The sequence below is a fragment of the Rattus norvegicus genome, chromosome 16, assembly GCF_036323735.1.
Source record: "Rattus norvegicus strain BN/NHsdMcwi chromosome 16, GRCr8, whole genome shotgun sequence".
NCBI lineage: Eukaryota > Metazoa > Chordata > Mammalia > Rodentia > Muridae > Rattus > Rattus norvegicus.
In genome coordinates, this window is record NC_086034.1 from 32,155,201 (window position 1) to 32,170,010 (window position 14,810).

Below are 14,810 nucleotides of genomic sequence, written 5' to 3' on the forward strand. Positions count from 1 at the left end.
CCAGGTAGGGGAAGATAATCCAATGGCAGGCAACAGAACCAAAGACAGCCCCCCACTATTCCAGTTGTTAAGGAACTCACATGAAGACCAAGCTGTACATCTGCTACAAATGTGCAGGGAACCTAGGTTCAGTCATTGCATGCTCTCTGCTTAGTGATTCAGTCCCTGTGAGCCCCCATGGTTTTCTTGTGGTGTCCTTGTGCCCTCCAGCTTGCTTATTTCCATCCTCTACTCTTTCACAAGACTCCCCAAGCTCCACCTAAAGTTTGACTATGAGTCTCTACATCTGTTTCCATTGGCTGCTGAATATAGCCTCTCAAGAGGCATTTATGCGAGATTCCTGTCTACATGCATAGCTAAGGATCATTAACAGTGTCAGGGATTGGCTCTCTTACATAAGATGGATTCCAAGATGCATTTGTTTAACCAGTCCCCCAATCTTTGCTCCTTCTTTATGATTTAAACATTTTGTAGGCAGAGCAAATTTTGGATGGAAGGTTTTGTTAGTGTGTTGATGTCTCCCCTTCTTCCCTCCACTTGAAGTTCTGCCAGGATATAGGAGCTGAGCTGGGTAACATCCATAGGCTCCCTGAAGCCTCCCACATCTTAGATATCCAGCTAGTCCCAGAGATGACCCCACCATCAATTTTCATTCTCACTTCCACTCCTCTTCATGCTCCCCTCTCTCCATATCTGATCCTAATCCCCATTTCCTTCTTCATTCCCTCTGCCATTCAGTTCCCCTTATGAGCATAATTTATGCATCTTCCTTTGAGCCCTTTTATAACCCAGTTTCTTTGGGCCTGTAGAATATCATGCACTTTATGACTAATGTTCACTTATATGTGGGCACATACCATGCTTGTCTTCCTAAGTCTGGATTACTTAATTCAGGATGATATCTCAAGTTCATTCCATTTTCCTGAAATTTTCATGATGTCTTTGTTTTAGTAGTTGAATAATATTCCACATTTCCCAGAGGCCTGTCCCAGCCAATAGGCTCAGTTAAGGTAAGACACTTTAATGATTTCTGACTTTGTAACTCTCATTATTTTGTGCTAATAAGTGCTGGCTCTTTTTCCCTCTTACTATTCTGGGCTAATAAGTGCTAGGTTCTATTAGCCACTATTCTGTGGTTATACACTACTGGTTTCTTGTAATAAATTCTTGTTGATAGCAAAAGGGGATTAAGAAGAAAAATGTCTTAATTGCCACTATTTTTTTCTCTCTGGCTCAAGGACCACTTGCTGGCCAGGCAAGATATTTGAAACTCCTTACCTCTTCATAACCCAGAAAGAAAAGAAAAGAAAAGAAAAGAAAAGAAAAGAAAAGAAAAGAGAAGAAAAGAAAGAATGAGAGAAATACGGGATAGCAAATTCATGCATACAGGAAACACTCATTCATTCAGGATTAAGTTAAAGAAAACGAAACTATCATTTATTTTGGCTTCTCACTTCTTACAGTCTCTCAAGATAATTAGACACATGGTTTTCAGAGCATCTTTACATCAATAAATTCATAGCAAGTTCAAAACAATAGTTCATGTCATAAAATGACAAAGAGTTATAGCAGAAATATTTGCATGTGTTTCCATTAAGACTAGTACCTGACTAAATGTTCATTATCTATATTTTGGAATCATACATACCCTATAAGCTTAAAGCAATAATTGTTATGTCATAAGTTACCATAGTTTTTTTTCTTTCTTCCTCTTCCTTTTTCTTTTTTTTCAGAGCTTGGGACCGAACACAGGGCCTTGCGCTTACTAGGCCACTGAGCTAAATCCCCAACCCCAAGTTACCATAGTTTTGTCAAGAGACAAATAATCTCCCTAGTGTCTTATTATTTTCAAGTTTTATATAGATAAACTAGTCAATATTGTATTTTCCTCCCCTTACATGAACAATAAACTGTTTGTTCCCAGTTTATGACCTTTAATTACCAGATAGTGGCCTTGTTCCTAGCCTACATGAATGATGTCCTTGATCATAAATTTGTTTCAGGCATTCTTTCTTATCTTAGTGCAATTAGGTCATAACACATGAAAGTTCATAGAGCCATATTTGCAGCTTTTAGAGTACTCAAAATTACTTGTATAAATTTATACTTGTATAAAATCATCATTAGGAATTGTGAAATTATCAATTTGTCTGCACACATTACTACATGAGAGTACATACTCAAGTTTATCTGCAGAATATCTGACCAATAAAGGTGGGTAAAGTCCTGGAATCATTAGACTATATAATAATGCCAGGATGGACATATCAGTTGCAAGAAGCAATCCTAGGATGAAGTTCCTGACTCAGAGTTCACCCATCGCAGGCCATGAAAAATAGTGGTCCATTTCCAGGAAAGTCACTTGAATGTTTTTAGCCTAGATAGCTTCTGACACACATTATCTTTATTCTTCCTTCTGTTTAGGAGCATATAGATTACTTCCAGTTCCTATCTATTATGAACAAAGCTATTGTGAATAAATGAACATTATTTTATAAAAGATCAACTTTTGACAAACGGGATATCATGAAACTGAAAAGCTTCTGTAAGGCAAAGAGAACTGTCAGTAGGACAAAATAGCAACCTACATATTTGGAAAAGATCACCCACACTATTGGTCAGATATTCTGCAGATAATCCTGAATATGTATTCTCATGTATAAATTCTGTATAGACAAATTGATAATCTCACAACCAACCCAGCATCCACTAGAGGGCTAATATTCAAAATATACAAGGAACTCAAGAAGTTAAAACCTAGAAAGCCAAATAATCCAACTAAAGAATTAGAAACAGAGCTAAACAAAGTATTCTCAACTGAGGAATCTTGAATGGTCAAAAAGCATCTAAAGAAATGTTCAACATCCTTAGCCATCAAAAAAATGCAAATCAAAACAACCCTGAATTTCTACCTTACACCAATCAGAATGGCTAAGATTGAAAACTCAGCTGACAGGAGATTCTGTCAAAGATGTGGAAAAAGAGAAACACTCCTCCACTGCTGGTGGAATTGCAAGATGGTACAATCATTTTTTATATCAACCTGGCTGCTCCTCACAAAAACTAGAAATAGTTCTCCCTGAAAATCTATCTATACTTCTATTGGTCATATACCCAAAAGATGCTCCAACATCTAACAAAAACTCATGGTCCACTATGCTATCAAGAGCCTTATTTATAATAGCCAGAAGCAGGAAACAACCGAGATGTCCCTCAACTGAATAATGGATACAGAAAATTCAGTACATTTGCACAATGAAGTACTATTCAGCTATTTAAAAAGATGATTTCATGAATTTTTCAGGCAAATGGACGGAACTAGAGAATATCATCCTGGGTGAGGCAAACCGGACCCAAAAGAACATGGCATGTACTCATGTAAGTGGATATTAGACCAAAAGCTCAGAGTACTCACTATTTAATTCATAGACCATGTGAAGCTTAACAAGAAGGAAGACCGAAGTGTGGATGTTTCAATCCTACTTAGAAAGGGATCAAAATAATCACAAGAGAAAGAGGGGGGAGGGGTCTGGGAGGGAAAGAGGTGAGGGGAGAAACAGGGAGGGTCAGTGTGAGGCATGGGAAAAAACAGTAGAGAAGTCCAGAGGTTCGGGAAAATGAATGGAAATCTGTAGAAGTGGGGGTTAGGGAACTGGGAGAACCACTAGAGAGTTCCAAAAACGAGTGATGCAAGTAGCTTCCAGAACCCAATAGGAATGACATTAGCCAAAACACCTAACAGCAGGGAGAGAGAAACTGAAGAAACCAGCTCCAGTAGATAGATGTGGCCCCCTGTTGAGGGATGGGGCCACCAGCTATCTCAAAATCTTTAACCCAAAAATTTTCCCGTCTAAAGAAAATGCAGTTTCTAAGAGTAGAGCATGAGTGAAGGAAAGCCCATGCAGAAACTGCCCCACCTAGGAACCTATCCCATTTGCAGACACCAAACCATGACACTACCGCTGATGCCAAGAACTGTTTGCAGACAGGAGACAGGACCCTGGTGTAGCTTTCTTCTGAGAGGTTCTACCAGAACCTGACTAAAACAGATGTAGATACAGCCAACCATCATACTCAGCCCAGGGAGCCCAATGGAAGAGTTACGGAAAAGACTGAAGGAGCTGAAGGGGATTGCAACCCCATAGGAAGAACAACAATATCAACTAACTGGACAGCTCAGAGCTCCCATAGACTAAACCACCAAGAAAAGATATACATGAGTCAGTCCATGGCTATAGAGGAGGCAGAGGACTGCATTATCTGGCACCATTGGTGCTTGGTTCTATGGAGGCTTGATGCTCCAGTACAGGGGGATGCTGGACGGGTGAGGCTAGAGTGAGGGGTGGAAGCAGTCTCTTACAGGCAAAGGGGATGGAGAATGTGGTGAGGGGTTGGTGGAGGGAAGACTGGGAAAAGGGACATTTGAAATGTAAATAAATAAAATAATAAAAATACTCAAGAAGGAAAAGAGAATCACAGCAAGATATTTTATTTGAATATGTATTCTTAAGTCATGTAATAAAAAGTGTTTATAATTCATGACCTCATACTTTGATCCCAGAATGTAAATGATGGTGAGGAATTGGCAAATTCCTCACAGGTGATACATATGACTCATAATATAACCATGCTTTTATTATTACACAGATGGCAAGAAGAAGTGAAAATATGAATCACATTCAGTATCTTATGAGTTAATATTTACATCTGTCTCATATTCTTCTGAAACTGGTAAGAACACAGATATTAATCAGTTGTTAAAGACAATGATGCATGGTGGTCAGTGGAATATTATTGGCCATAAAAACAATCATTTCAGTAAAAAAGAAAAGAAAAGAAAAGCATTATGTTAAGTGGGAAAATAAGACACAAAAGGTCACACATTTGAAAACCCAGTTTTTTATTAAATGACCACATAGTCAATTCTGCAGAGAAACAAAGCAGACCTATGTTGTTGAATTCTGGGTGAGAAGACAATGATCGAGGCTGCAAATGCGTAGGGTGTCTTCTTGTCATTCATCCTGCCTTCTTCCTGCTACCTTGACCCTTTTACAATATTTTGTTTAGGATGTACAATGCACCTGGCATTTGCTGTACAAGAAACTGAGTAGGCAGATCTGAAAAGAGCATTGTCTCTAGCTCTCAAAAAGCTGGAGTTTAAGAAAAACATAGCTTCTATTAACCTTGACCTTGGCAATTTATCACCAGCTTTAACCATCTGCTTTATTTGAATCAGTTCAATACTGCACTGCATAATCAGCCTCTACTTTTAAGTTGTTACAGCAAAGAGATATATGTACCTTCCACAAAGATAACATTTGTTTATATACCTGTCTACTGAAAATTATTGAGTTTGTACTGCAATGTAGATACTGGGTGTAGATGTGGGTAGATACTGACCTTTATAAAATATATAAAAGTTAAACAAAGATATACTGTACACGGAGTAGAGTTTGTAAGAAATATTACCAGGAAAAACATAGAACACTGTAAAATATATTGGTGAACAATTGTTTTAGTGTGAAATTCTGTCTCAATAGAATCCTGCTGTCCTATTACCACTGTGCACCACTGAGAAAGAGTAAAATTAATATAACTGCTCATAGATGTAAGAAACTCATATTTCATCTGACCAGTGTAAACAATGTAATTCGGAGCACCAAGAGCAATATGTGTGAACTCATTATTCTGCCTTATTTTAATAAAAGAAGAACAAGTGTGTGGGATCATGACATTCTGAGAAGTAATATAGTAATCAGTATTTTCTAGTACTTCTGAGAACCTAGCACACATTTCCTTTCACAGGCCAGTTATGATTGCAGACATCACCATAGTATCTGAGGAACATAAGCTATGACTGTAACATCCATTTAGCCTCAGGAGCACAGTTTCCCAACTCACACATGCATACAAGTTTCAATACTGCTCATATGAAGAAACTGTTTCTGGTTTGAAACAGACTCTTCCCTGGAATAGAGCTTATTAAAGACAATCAGAATCATTCTATTAGTTTTATAAATAGTTTAAAATCAATGCAAAAGATATTATGGACAGGGTTTGCCTAATTATTCCTAAAAACTTTTTCAATGATATTTTCCATTAAAAATATTTCTAAACTAGGATAAAAATGCAAAGAACCCAGTTCACCAAAAATAGTGCATCAAATAATTTCCCAGAAAGAAAAGCCTGTAGTAAACTTACAAAATGTAGAATCATGATATAATTGTGGATATTTCATATTGTGTAAAATACTTCCCATGTAGCAAGGCAAGTTGAACTTTGCTGTAGTTTGACACAATTGAAAGGATAAGTTCAGGCCAGTAAAAAAGCTAATTTCTCCTGTAAGTCCAAACACAGGATGACCAATCAACAGCAGAAATTCTCTCTACTCCATCTAACCCAGCCAATTTCATAGTGGATTCTCCTTTCATGAGCTTAATGATGTCTAGTGATCAAGTGTCATGTGCAATCCTGAACATTAAAAGTAAATATAGTTAGAGTCATTTCCATGTCTTTAGTAAATCTAGAAATTAATTGAAAAAAATGCAGAGAACAGTTTTCCATGTGGTGAATTTGCTGATAAAAATATAAGCCTAAAAATGTAGAGGGATTTATAACAGTTGTTACAACTAATCTGCATATTTTGTTGTTTTTCAGACAGCATCAGTCTCCCACTCCTGATCCAGCTTTCAACTTCCCTGTGAGTACTAGGAGTTTAGGCTTATTCTGCCACATCTAGCAAAAGCCTTGAAGTTCAGTGCCATTTTTTAGCTGAGTAATGTCCTGTAAGATCTAATGTGACTTAGAAAAATTTCAGGCAAAGAATTTGCCTAAGATGCCCTTTCCAATTGGCTCAAATCCTAGTTGGTCTCAAATGAGAAATTAAATTTATAGGTTTGAACTTTGACACCATTGAAGCTGTCACCCAGACAGATGCAGAAGTTTATGAAAATAATTGTTTTGAAGATGAAATAGAAGTAGAACCACCTGTCCCAGGGGTAAGATGGTGAGTGTGTGACATCACAAAAAGGAATGGTGAGGAACCCAGGGATATGAGGTCACAAAGATGACAGGAATCAGGGCTCTGGGCTGAACAGCTGTCAGACCTGTCAGATTCTCCTGAGACATCAGGTGAAGGAAGGACAGAACAATGTCCTTTCTGTAGATCTTTTTTTTTTTTTTGGTTCTTTTTTTTCGGAGCTGGGGACCGAACCCAGGGCCTTGCGCTTCCTAGGTAAGCGCTCTACCACTGAGCTAAATCCCCAGCCCCCTTTCTGTAGATCTTATTCTTCTAAATCAATGGAGACTATAGCAAAGGTATAGAAGAATATTCTTCATAGAAGCTCTTTTATTTCATTATTCACTAAATGTTGCTTCTTCTATTTTGGGACTCCAGACTTTTTAACTTAGAATAATCCGCCATGTGCTGCCCAACTGCATTTTCACCCAGCTTCTTCCTGCCTCTCTACACACCCTTATGAAATGGAGAGCAAGAGTTATGTCTGCTGGTTCTTAGTTTTAGTCTAACAGAAAAAAATCTATGTAATGTTTTATTTATTATTTCGTTTTTATTTCTATAGTACCTTACTTTTCTCTAACATCATCTTCTGTCTGTCCTCCTCCCCGCTGCTCATTGATTGTGCCCCCATTCCAAGCATGCATCCTTAGAGACTCTCCAGGTAATTTTCTTCTTTCTTTATAATTTGACTCTTCCTTTATAAGAATTTTCAAAGCAATCCTTCTCATGGGAGGCATTGCTTGGTCACCGTACTAAACACATTATGCATTATTATGCAGGTTAGACTCAACTTTCCCTCTTCTCTTCCAATGACTTTCTCAATAAAACATAATTTTGAGCCATTATGTCCAGTCAATGAAACATATCATATATAGATTTGTAGTTATTCAGTAGCTCTTTACAATAAGACATCAGAAATCCAGAGAAATAGTCACTGTTAAGTTTGGTCCCAAGTTTGGTGTTGTTCAGTATTTTCGGCCCTGAGTTTTTGAACATTAATACTTTTCCCCTATCTGTATTTTTAATGGGCCATACACATTTTTCTTTTTATCTCACTTTCCAGTAAAAGAATCATCGCCTATTCACACATGTATGAATGCATGAACATTCACACATGTATGTATGTATGTGTGTGTGTGTGTGTGTGTGTGTGTGTGTGTGTGTATGTATGTATGTATATGCTATGTAAGTACTTCTGGAACTCTAAGTGTGAGGTAGAATGCAAAGGATGACTTTACAGTTTCCTCAACCCTTCTCCTTTATATATTCTTGTTCATTTTTCAGGTTTTCAATATTTATCATAGCAATCAAGAACATGTATTATGGGTTGGGGATTTAGCTCAGTGGTAGGGCGCTTGCCTAGCAAGTGCAAGGTCCTGGGTTCGGTCCTCAGCTCTGGGGAAAAAAAAGAACATTCATTATTTCAGCAGAAATTATTTGAAATATAAAAAGATGCCCTGGCAAGATACATACATTCAGCATATAATATCCCTTTTCTAGCTTTAATTATTCTTTAGTTTCTTCTTAGATTGTGTTGCCCTCCAAAGCAGGCAGGAAAGATTTTCTTTAATTGGTTAATCTGGTGTAAATTTCAAGAGTCAATGTGACAGTGAGACCAAAATAAAAAAAAAGAAAAGAAAAGAAAGAAGAAAGAAGGAAACTGTCCATATTCCTTAGAACTGCTTCCCTGAAAGACAAGGGAGGCATCAAGATGCCAAATCCTGATCCATCCTGGTTGGGTAACTACCTTCAAGGCATCAACTCTAAGGCAATTCCTGCTTGTGTGCCTTGAGAGAGGCCACTCTTAGTGGAAAGTATAAGCATTTTGTCACAGATTCTCTCACACTCAAGAAAGCACCTGTCATGACAAGGCCATGTCAGAAACAGCCTAGTATAAACTTTCCCTTAGAAAAAGTGCAGTACCTTGGTTTGTCTCGATGACCACCATTCCAAGGTAACTGAAAATTGACAGCTCTACTTTATAGTTCTACTGATTTCTCCTGTCATATATGAGCTTTTCAGAAGTGCTATATATCCCGATCACATTGAAATTCTAAGAACATTGAAATAGTTATTTTTATTTCATTACAAAATCTTTAGGAATAGCTACATGTACAAAACTAGGCTTCCCACTCAAAAGAACAATACTTTTCCTCAAGGTTAACCACATGGATTTCACTAACTTCTGTCTCTACAAAGAGACTACAGTCAACTCTCAGTTGATTCAGTATCTTGTAGCAGGTTTCCTGCAAAGATCAAACCAAACATGTCATTCTATTCTCCAGGGATATGGTGTGTAAAGCTGCAATTTATTTGTGTAAGCCTTACCATATGTCCTCCCAGATTGCATTTTCTAGCCCCCTGCCATTTACACTGTGGACCACTCAATTAAATTGATGGCTAGCATAGAGCAGTCAGGATACAAATTATTTTATAAGAAAATGCTCAAAGCCCATACTGAATGTTTGCTAACTTGAAAATAGGGTGAAATTTTACAGATAAATATGATAAAGTCTACCATCTATCCTTATGTAAAGGGAAAATAAGGCACTCAATAGGAAAGTGTCTCCAAACTTGAAATAATTTGAAAAACTAAAACTCTTACCTAATAAATCAAATCCAAAAGAGTTTAAAAGGGTAGCTACTCATTCATTAGGCAAAAGTGTTCTAGTTAAATTTGATCTTTGTAAAGAAATATATGCATGATGTTAAAGCATATAAGTCTAAAGAATGGAAAATTTTAGAAGTTAAAACTTTTCAACTAAGATGATGTTTGTGTTGAAGGCCACCTGCAAAAAAATTTAGTAGCTCAAAGTACTTGCCACACAACCCTAACTAACAGGAGTTTAATCCCCAGAATCTACACTAGAGAGGCGGAATATAATGATACATCTTCCATGCTGGCACTCCTGCTGTGAGATGAGCACTATTGATGGAAAAATCACTCAGCAGCCCACAGACAAGATATCCCGGGAATATCAAACAAAGCAAAACCTAAAGAGAACACCTACTTCAAAAATAACTGTTTTAAAAAATAAAACAGTAAGACATGCTCATAAAACTTATTTCCTGACCTCCTCATGCATACGCACCACCCACACACACACATATGTGTATACACACACACACACACACACCACCACCACCACCAACAACAACAACAACAACAACAATAACAACAATAAATATTTTAAAGATAATTATCTGTTAATATGTTAAATCAAGTTTGTGGATGTTAATTTGTATATAACACGTAACTATCTTCATAATTCTGAGTTTACATATGAGTACATATATCGAGGGTGATAGACACTCTAATTGGCATATAAAACACTGTATTCAATCTGATACTCCATCAACTTTCCTAGTCCATTTGTCCCTGTACACATCAAAAGATTAGAGTCTGATTCATAACGCTATAAATTATTTTGAAATTTCTTGAATTTCATATAAGAAGAAACATAACAATGTTGTTTTGTTTTCTTGATTGTCTTATTTAAATTGCCATTTTAAAATATTAATATTCATTTTTAATTATAAATGTTTACATATATATGATCATATATGGGTATGTACAAATGTGCACAGGTGTCCATGGAGACCACAGGCTCTGGATACCCTGGAACTAGAGCTACAGAATTTGGGAAAAAAAACTTGGATCCTCTTAAAGGAAATAAAGTGCTCTTAACCACTGAGCCATCTCCTATCTCTGTAGACCAGAATATAGTTTTTCATATCCACTCTTTTTTTTTTCTATTAACTTGAGTATTTCTTATATACATTTCGAGTGTTATTCCCTTTCCCGATTTCCAGGCAAACATCACCCTCCCCCCTCCCCTTCCTTATGGGTGTTCCGCTCCCCACCCTCCCCCCATTTCCGCCCTCCCCACAACACTCTAGTTCACTGGGGGTTCAGTCTTAGCAGGACCCAGGGTTTCCCCTTTCACTGGTGCTCTTACTAGGATATTCATTGCTACCTATGAGGTCAGAGTCCAGGGTCAGTCCATGTATAGTCTTTAGGTAGTGGCTTAGTCCCTGGAAGCTCTGGTTGCTTGGCATTGTTGTTCATATGGGGTCTCGAGCCCCTTCAAGCTCTTCCAGTTCTTTCTCTGATTCCTTCAACGGGGGTCCTATTCTCAGTTCAGTGGTTTGCTGCTGACATTCGCCTCTGTATTTGCTGTATTCTGGCTGTGTCTCTCAGGAGAGATCTACATCCGGCTCCTGTCGGTCTGCACTTCTTTGCTTCATCCATCTTGTCTAATTGGGTGGCTGTATATGTATGGGCCACATGTGGGGCAGGCTCTGAATGGGTGTTCCTTCAGTCTCTGTTTTAATCTTTGCCTAACGCTTCCCTGCCAAGGGTATTCTTGTTCCCCTTTTAAAGAAGGAGTAAAGAATTCACATTTTTATCATCCGTCTTGAGATTCATTTGTTCTAGGCATCTAGGGTAATTCAAGCATTTGGGCTAATAACCACTTATCAATGAGTGCATACCATGTATGTCTTTCTGTGATTGGGTTAGCTCACTTAGGATGATATTTTCCAGTTCCAGACATTTACCTACGAATTTCATAAAGTCATTGTTTTTGATAGCTGAGTAATATTCCATTGTGTAGATGTACCACATTTTCTGTATCCATTCCTCTGTTGAAGGGCATCTGGGTTCTTTCCAGCTTCTGCCTATTATAAATAAGGCTGCTATGAACATAGTGGAGCACGTGTCTTTTTTCTTTGTTGGGGCATCTTTTGGGTATATGCCCAAAGAAGTATAGCTGGATCCTAAGGCAGTTCAATTTCCAATTTTCTGAGGAACCTCCAGACTGATTTCCAGAATGGTTGTACCAGTCTGCAACCCCACCAACAATGGAGGAGTGTAGCTCTTTCTCCTCATCCTCGCCAGCATTTGCTGTCACCTGAGTTTTTATCTTAGCCATTCTCATTGGTGTGAGGTGAAATGTCAGGGTTGTTTTGATTGGCATTTCCCTTATGACTAAAGATGTTGAACATTTCTTTAGGTGTTTCTCAGCCATTCAGCATTCCTCAGCTGTGAATTGTTTGTTTAGCTCTGAAACCCATTTTTAATAGGGTAATTTGTCTCCCTGCAGTCTAACTTCTTGAGTTCTTTGTATATTTCGGATATAAGGCCTCTATCTGTTGTAGGATTGGTAAAGATCTTTTCCCAATCTGTTGGTTGCCGTTTGTCCTAACCACAGTGTCCTTTGCCTTACAGAGGCTTAGCAGGTTTATGAGATCCCATTTGTCGATTCTTGATCTTAGAGCATAAGCCATTGGTGTTCTGTTCAGGAAATTTTTTCCAGTGTCCATGTGTTCAAGATGCTTCCCTAGTTTTTCTTCTATTAGTTTGAGTGTGTCTGGTTTGATGTGGAGGTCCTTGATCCACTTGGACTTAAGCTTTGTACAGGGTGATAAGCATGGATCGATCTGCATTCTTCTACATGTTGACCTCCAGTTGAACCAGCACCATTTGCTGAAAATGCTATCTTTTTTCCATTGGATGGTTTTGGCTCCTTTGTCAAAAATCAAGTGACCATAAGTGTGTGGGTTCATTTCTGGGTCTTCAATTCTATTCCATTGGTCTATCTGTCTGTCTCTGTACCAATACCATGCAGTTTTTATCACTATTGCTCTGTAATACTGCTTGAGTTCAGGGATAGTGATTCCCCTTGAAGTCCTTTTATTGTTGAGGATAGTTTTAGCTATCCTGGGTTTTTTGTTATTCCAGATGAATTTGCAAACTATTCTGTCTAACTCTTTGAAGAATTGGATTGGTATTTTGATGGGGATTGCATTGAATCTGTAGATTGCTTTTGGTAAAATGGCCATTTTTACTATATTAATCCTGCCAATCCATGAGCATGGGAGATCTTTCCATCTTCTGAGGTCTTCTTCAATTTCCTTCTTCAGTGTCTTGAAGTTCTTATTGTACAGATCTTTTACTTCCTTTGTTAAAGTCACACCGAGGTACTTTATATTATTTGGGTCTATTATGAAGGGTGTCGTTTCCCTAATTTCTTTCTTGCTTGTTTTTCTTTTGTGTAGAGGAAGGCTACTGATTTATTTGAGTTAATTTTATACCCAGCCACTTTGCTGAAGTTGTTTAACAGCTTTAGTAGTTCTCTGGTGGAACTTTTGGGATCACTTAAGTATACTATAATATCATCTGCAAATAGCGATATTTTGACTTCTTCTTTTCCGATCTCTATCCCCTTGACCTCCTTTTGTTGTCTGATTGCTCTGGCTCGAACTTCAAGAACTATATTGAATAAGTAGGGAGCGAGTGGGCAGCCTTGTCTAGTCCCTGATTTTAGTGGGATTGCTTCAAGTTTCTCTCCATTTAGTTTAATGTTAGCAACTAGTTTGCTGTATATGGCTTTTACTATGTTTAGGTAAGGGCCTTGAATTCCTATTCTTTCCAGGACTTTTATCATGAAAGGGTGTTGAATTTTGTCAAATGCTTTCTCAGCATATAATGAAATGATCATGTGGTTTTGTTCTTTCAGTTTGTTTATATAATGGATCACGTTGATGGTTTTCCATATATTAAACCATCCCTGCATACCTGGAATGAAGACTACTTGATCATGGTGGATGATTGTTTTGATGTGCTCTTGGATTCGGTTTGCCAGAATTTTATTGAGTATTTTTGCGTCGATATCCATAAGGGAAATTGGTCTGAAGTTCTCTTTCTTTGTTGGGTCTTTGTGTGGTTTAGGTACAAGAGTAACTGTGGCTTCATATAAGGAATTCGGTAGTGCTCCATCTGTTTCAATTTTGTGGAATAGTTTGGATAGTATTGGTATGAGGTCTTCTATGAAGGTCTGATAGAATTCTGCACTAAACCCGTCTGGATCTGGCCTTTTTTCGTTGGGAGACCTTTAATGACTGCTTCCAATTCCTTAGGAGTTATGGGGTTGTTTAACTGGTTTATCTGTTTCTGATTAAACTTTGGTACCTGGTATCTGTCTAGGAAATTGTCCATTTCCTCCAGATTTTCAAATTTTGTTGAATATAGGCTTTTATAGTAAGATCTGATGATTTTTTTGAATTTCCTCTGAATCTGTAATTATGTCTCCCTTTTCATTTCTGATTTTGTTAATTTGGACGCACTCTCTGTGTCCTCTCGTTAGTCTGGCTAAGGGTTTATCTATCTTGTTGATTTTCTCAAACAATCAACTTTTGGTTCTGTTGATTCTTTCTATGGTCCTTTTTGTTTCTACTTTGTTGATTTCAGCTCTGAGTTTGATTATTTCCTGCCTTCTAATCCTCCTGGGTGCATTTGCTTCTTTTTGTTCTAGAGCTTTTAGGTGTGCTGTCAAGCTGGTGACATAGCTCTTTCCTGTTTCTTTCTGCAGGCACTCAGCACTATGAGTTTTCCTCTTAGCACAGCTTTCATTGTGTCCCATAAGTTTGGGTATGTTGTACCTTAATTTTCATTAAATTCTTTAAAATTTTTAATTTCTTTCTTTATTTCTTCCTTGACCAGTTTATCATTGAGTAGAGCATTGTTCAATTTCCACGTATATGTGGGCATTCTTCCCTCATTGTTACTGAAGACCAGTTTTAGGCCGTGGTGGTCCGATAGCACACATGGGATTATTTCTATCTTTCTGTACCTGTTGAGGCCCGTTTTTTGACCAATTATATGGTCAATTTTGGAGGAAGTACCATGAGGAGCTGAGAAGAAGGTATATCCTTTTGCTTTACGATAGAATGTTCTATAAATATCTGTTAAGTCCATTTGGCTCATGACTTCTCTTAGTCTGTCTACGTC